This window comes from Geotrypetes seraphini, unplaced genomic scaffold, assembly GCF_902459505.1.
Source record: "Geotrypetes seraphini unplaced genomic scaffold, aGeoSer1.1, whole genome shotgun sequence".
NCBI lineage: Eukaryota > Metazoa > Chordata > Amphibia > Gymnophiona > Dermophiidae > Geotrypetes > Geotrypetes seraphini.
In genome coordinates, this window is record NW_022985842.1 from 26,411 (window position 1) to 33,011 (window position 6,601).

At 45.9% G+C, this 6,601-nt stretch overlaps 1 long non-coding RNA gene across 1 annotated transcript in view; it reads left to right on the forward strand.

The window, feature by feature from the left end:
- The window catches only part of LOC117352429, a 32,579-nt gene extending 26,381 nt beyond the window's left edge, over nucleotides 1–6,198 (forward strand). The window contains exon 7 of the long non-coding RNA XR_004537688.1: nucleotides 6,187–6,198. This is a non-coding gene — a long non-coding RNA (uncharacterized LOC117352429). The remainder of the gene's footprint in view (nucleotides 1–6,186) is intronic.
- The last annotated feature ends 403 nt before the right edge of the window (nucleotides 6,199–6,601 follow it).

A 6,601-nucleotide genomic window follows, 5' to 3' on the forward strand; every position in this document is an offset into this window, starting at 1 on the left:
CTCACACAAGTACTACCGTTGTACAGATCCATGGTGAGACCTCATCTGGAGTACTGTGTCCAGTTTTGGAGGCCACATTATCAAAAGGATGTGAAGAGAATGGAGTCGATCCAGAAAATGGCCACTAGGATGGTCTCAGGACTTAAAGACATCCCATATGAAGAACGTCTGGCCAAACTGCGCTTATATTCTCTCAAGGAGCGCAGAGAAAGGGGGGACATGATGGAAACATTCAAATACATCACGGGTCGAATTGAGGTGGAGGAAGAAATCTTTTTTCTTACAGGTCCCACGACGACAAGAGGGCATCCGCTAAAACTTAAGGGGGGAAAATTTCATAGTGACACCAGGAAATACTTCTTCACCGAACGGGTGATTGATCGATTGAATAAACTTCCACGCCAGGTGGTCGAGGCCAGTAGTGTACCTGACTTCAAAAGTCGATGGGACAAACTGGTGGGAGGGCTACAAAGATATGCATGAAAGAGGGGCACCAGGGAGGGAATGATTTGAGAATGTAGTGAACTTCAAACACGCCTTACATATTCTACTTATTTCATACATTTTTTTCTACTAGAGTGTTTGGTTTTTTCCGAACTCATCCCAGATTCTTTCCTACACTTGGTAAGGATTTTCATTTACACCAATCTATTACTTTATCATCGTTGTTTCTTCCTTTGCATTCCACTCCAGCAGACCAAGGTCTCCATGCTGACCTCTGCTGGTCAGGTGCAGTCTGTGTGGTCCCTGGAGTTCCTGCAGCGTCTCTCCATGGTTCAGGAAGCCGAAGTTCATTTCCCGGCACCACCGTTGTAGCCACTCATTTGTCTTCAGGATACGCTCTTCCCTCTCTCTTCCCTTGCCCCTAACAGGAAGAATTGAAGAGAATACTACCTGTGCATCTGTCCGCTTCAGCCTCTTCCCCAGATCTCCGAAGTCTCTAGCTATGTCCTCCAGGCTGTTCTTGACGGTGCCATTCGTTCCAACGTGGATGAGCAGCATGGGGAAGTGGTCCTGGGGCCTAAGAAGTCTGTCAAGGCAGGTGGTCACGTAACGTATTCTGGCTCCAGGTAGACAGCAGATCTCCCTCGACTGTATATCTGGCCTGCATATTGGTCCCTCGGTGCCCCTCAGCATAGAGTCCCCAATGGCTATTACTCTCCGCTTCCTTTGGGGGGGGGTCGATCCGCTGTCCTTTGGGGGGGTTGATCCGCTGTCCCTGGGGTAGGTGTCAAGCGTTGAACCTGGTCCTGCTTCACCTCGGCAGTCTCTTCCTGCAGTACGTGAAATCTGTTCTTCAGATTAAGTTGTGGAGTCGATGTGGAGTTGCCCTGGTAAGAGAAAGAATAGGAAGGTGAAGAGATTGTAAATGGGGGGGGGGGGGGGGTCTCCTACGTTTACCTGTGGAGGAGGTCACTAACTGCCAGGAGTCAGTGTCTCCAGCCATCTCCTGGATTCCAACTGTTGGTTTCAGTGTCGACGGCCCCGGTGTCTCAACAAGGGATCTGCCACAGGCGTGTTCGGTTATTTGAGACAGCTCCTGCACTATTCCATCGATGTAAGCCTCATCCTCTCTAATGCCCCTCAGGCGTTTCACCTCCTCCCTGAGGCTCCTTAGTTCCTGTATGATGTCGTCATCCTGCTTGCCGACCTCCTCTGTCTGTGTAGAGGTCGTAGTGTACTGCAGTGTGATGGTCTCGGTCTGCACTGAGACCTCCTCGGTCTGTACTGAGACCTCCTCAGTGTAGGGAGTGCCGATCTTGCTTGTAGGCTTCATGCTTCTTGTTCGCCTTGCCATACCTTAAAATATATGAGGTCTGCCTGTTAACGAGAAAATGAGAGAGAGTAAATGAGAGGGAATAAAGGAGAGAGAGAGATAGTATGAGAGTATGTTAGATTAGGGCGTCTTGAAGGGTAGTGTATGAAAGCTTAGGGTGTCTGGAGGGTAGAGTTTGAGGGTTAGGATGTCAGAGAAATCTAAGCAGCAGGGTGTTTAGGTGAAGGATGTGTGAATGTAAGATTATGGTGCTAGCAGGTTGTAAGATTGAGATTAAGTTTAGATGTCTTGCAGTGTCCTGTTGCCCTAGATTTGGCTCCTCTTAAGGCTCCTCGCAAAGGCGCTCTCGCTAAGGCCAGCGCCTTTGCCGCTCGCCTTCGCCGCACGCCGAACGGCTGCGCGCCGTTGGCTTGCCTCCTTAAATGGAGGAGCCTTGTCGCAGGTTGCTTACGTGTGGGGTGTGGGCGGAGCTACTCTCGCCGCGACCCCAGCAAGTCCCTCGTGGTCTTGGCGCGGCTAGCGCCTCGCTCTGCCTCCTGCCTCCTGTCTCCTGAGACCTACTCCTCTCCTATGCTGATCCTCTCCCTGCTTGCCGTGATCAGTTGCAGTGCCCGTTGGCTCGCCTCCTTAAATGGAGGTTGACGGATGAAATTCCTCTCCCACCCATACTCGGCCCAGTGCACATTGTATTGGGCCTCTACATGGCCAAGATATGCACCCCCGGGTTGTGATAGTGAAATTGCTTAACTATCGGCACAAGGTGGAACTACTTCATCAATTCCGATTGAAGAAGAATGAGTTGAAGTATGACAGAGCGCCTATACGTCAAGATTACTCTGCAGTGCTGACAGAACGTTGGAAGCCTTATTGCCTACTGTATACAAAATTGGTGGGTCTCAAGCAGCATTTTCAATTTGTTTATCTAGTGCTTTTGAAGATTCATCATAATGGCATGTGGCAATCATTTGCCACCCCGGAGACTGCAGGTGACTTTATTGCTACTCTGGGAACTTCTTCTACTTCTAGTGGACCTTGAGGGTGCAGCATTTTAGATTTTGTGGAGTTATTCCTTCATAACATTTTGCAGATCCTTACTGGTGGTATTAGTTCTCTGTTATTTGAATTGCTAGGGGATATCACGGTATTACTGGCCTGTTCATGGAGGGGGTGCCTTGTTAATCTAGCGTCAGTTCGTACCTCCATTGGTATCCCTATTGGGAGGATATGTTAGGGTTTCTGTGGGAAAGAGGGGGATGGGTTTGTTGGGTTGGTTAGGTTTTGGGGAGCAGTGGCAGCACTTGGGCTTGCTTTTTATTATGGGGGATCTATATGTTTGCACATACTGGGGTTGTTGGGTTGCAAAGTATTTTTTGTACTGTGTTTGGGTATTGCTTCCTTCTCTGGAGTCTTTACCACTTTTATCTTCTGGGTGAGGCTGGGTGCCCAGTAGATTTTGTTTACATTTATTGGCTTATGGTATGTCCCCTGATACACCTTGAGTAATTGCCCATTGGGAATCATTTCCTGAAATGTGTCAGGCATAACGTGCCCAATTAAGAGAACGAAAATTCTCACTCAGTTGAAGCATCATAGGGTGGACATTGCCTGCCTCCAGGAAACACACCTTACTGATACTGAGCATGCGAAACTGAAGTGGAGTTGGGTGGGAGACATATTACGCTTCTTCCCCTGGTAAGAAGGCTGGCGTGGCTTTGCTGATTCATAGGGGTTTACCTTGTGAGGTTCAAATTAAACAACATGATCCCCAGGGTAGCTATTCACTGTCCCACATTACAGTGCGGGGTACCACCTTCCGCTTGCTTATAATTTATGGTCCCAATGTGTATTTTCACCCTTACTTTCAAAACTTGGTGAATCTTTGCATTAAAGAGCCTGCATTATCATTGATAGTGGCTGTGGATTTTAATCAAGTTCTGGATCTGGCCATGGATAGATCCCACTCTCCTGTGGGAGCATTGGGGAGGAGTACTAAGGGTATTCCTTACTTTTGCCGATCCTTGGGGTTGGTGGACCCAGGGCATCTCTTACATCCAACCGACCATGATTATACCCACCAGTCTAGAGTGCATCATACCTTTTTGTGCATTGACTACCTTTTGACTGTTGAATCTTTATTTACTCAGGTAGAAGAGGCTACAATTGGTCCCTTGGAGGTATCTGACCATAATTTAATTTGGTTGGATGTCTCTATGGGTGGCCCATAGGGCCTTGGGTGTGGGTGGCGGTTCCCGGCATATTTACATGGGGTTAAACAATTTACTGCTTATTTACAGACTAAATGGGATGAATACCTTCACTTTAATTCTCTACACTTAGAGAGTCCAGTCCTATTTTGGGAGGCAGCGAAGGCCGTCCTCGGGTGACATTATTTCGTACGTGTCCGATGAGGAAGAGATGAACTTTGTTGGACTAGCGCAGAAATGGACTCAAGAACTACGGGTCTCTATAACGCCGGATATGTTGAAAAAGGGCCTGCAGCTAGGTCATAAACATCTGACTCAAGCCACAGACAAAGAACGTAATTATACATTTGTGCAGGTGATCATTGGATTAAATGTTTGCAGACACACGCCACTCTTGGACACATGTTTTGGATTCAACTTATAGCATATGTGGCACAACTTTGGAATTGCTCATGGCGCTTACATCCTAGTTTTCTTTTTACGTTGCAGGTCCGTCTTCACCCTATTCGACCGGGTTGTGCAGCCTTTATTAGGAAAGCCATTGTTTTGGGCAGAACTAGTATTTTGCATTGCTGGCTTTCCCCACAACCAGCTACTATGTCACATTGGAGGTCTCTGATGATCCACCATGCACTGATGGAAAGGAGAGATGTGGGAGCTCTGAAAAACAGATGTTGGACTCCCTTTTGCATGACTTCAGAACAAACTTGGGGTTTGAGTGGTTAACGGAGGTATCCCTTTCTATGCACTTGCTGCTGCTGCTGCTCCCGGGGTGGGAGGGGATGGGGTTGGTTGCTGATACACTCTAACTGCTGATTGTTTTTGAAATTACTTTACTGCACTTGTTTGCTGTTGTTTTCTGAACTTTTAATAAAGAGATTTACACATAAAAAAGTGTGAAATTCTGACCTGTTTCTCACAGTTCTTCAGAGACAGAGAAACTGATTTCTTCAACTGCCAGTTTTTTGCCTGTGACAACTAATCACAAGTGTTTTTGGCTAGAACAACAATCGCTAAAAAAAAGAACGAAAACCTAACAAGCCCTTCTTCAGAACAAGCGTGGGTCTGTTGCCCTTACAGACTTGCCAGCCTCGTTTTCTCACATAGCAGCCGCTAGGACCATGGAGACTTTAGAAGTTAAGATATCTATGCCTCCAATTTCACTACAAACCGGCACGTAGAAAATGCCAGTGATTTTTATGGCTCCTTCCCCTCAGGGCCCTGCTTCTGTTCCAGCGGGGAAGGGAAGTGCTATTCCAGCTCAACTGGCTGCACCTCAGCATTGGCAATCAATATGGGCAGCTCCTGGATATCCCAGGTAAGTGTTGGGACGTGGGTGCTTTCAGCGGCTAATAGGAAAGCCACACTGGGACGTTGGTTCCCACGCAGGGACTCTGAAGGCTGCACCGTTGAGAAGATTTTATTGGGTCACATTCTTCTTCTCTTGTTCCCTCCCCTCGGGGCCATATTTTGACTCTGCAAGGTGATGGAATCCTATCGCTGCCATCACAGCAAGTAAAAAAAGGGAAAACTCTATATTATTAATACTTATAATATGATAATTATTAACTAAGTACCCAGAAGCTCCTGCTGCTGAATTTTGGTACTGGCATATTAGACAGAGAGTTTGAATTCATGAGTGGCAGTGGCTCTCTTTTTTTTTCTTATAACTAGTTTGACTTTATGATTGTGCTACTATGTTCTTCAATTTCAACCACACTGTTTGTATTTCAACTAACTGTTGTGAACCGCCTAGAACTCCCTGGGTATGGCGGTATACAAAATAAAAATTATTATTATTATTATCTTATTGGGGAGATGCCACTGAAGAAGTTGGTGGGTTCTAAATGTGGTGGAAGTTACAAAAAAAAACTAATAATAATTATTTACAAGTCTTGACGGAGCAACTACCCTCCTACACCCAGTTGCACAGATGGTTGCGGAGAGCTCGTGGTGGGCTATGTCTCCAGTTTCAGAACCATTGGATATGGAGGAATCTGACAGCAAACCAGTATCCTTCAGCCACTGTGTCTTCCTCTGTGTATATGTGTGTGTCTGTCTCTGTATTTCTGTGTGTCTGTCTATATCTGTGAACATATGTGTGTCTGTCTCTATTGATTGATGCCAATAAAGTGACTTTGCTGCTGTATGACTCTCCCATGAGAAGTTCTTCTCTAATATCACTGCTCTCATTCTTCCCTTTAGGTTCACTATGTGGTAAGTCCAAGCTTTTGTTTTTCTGAACTATTGCCAAAGTCAAAAGTATTGAATTGGTGTTATTATATCAGAAAATCTTGCTCTTTGTAGCCACTGTATCTCTATCTGTGTGCGTGTGAGTGTCTGGCTTCATATCTGTGATTATATGTGTGTCTACCTTTGTGTGTGTGTGTATTCATATGTTTGTCTGCCTCTGTCGACTTTCCCATGAGATGTTCTTCTCTAATATCACTGATCTCATTCTTCCCTTTAGTTTACCATTTTTGATAAGGTAAGCCCAAATCTTTGATCTTATTCTTTTTCTTCTGAACTATTCTAGATGTGACATATATAATTGTAGCCAGTGTTTATATCTCTGTATATATGTGTGTGCGTGTTTGCATGTGTGCATGTCTGTATCTAA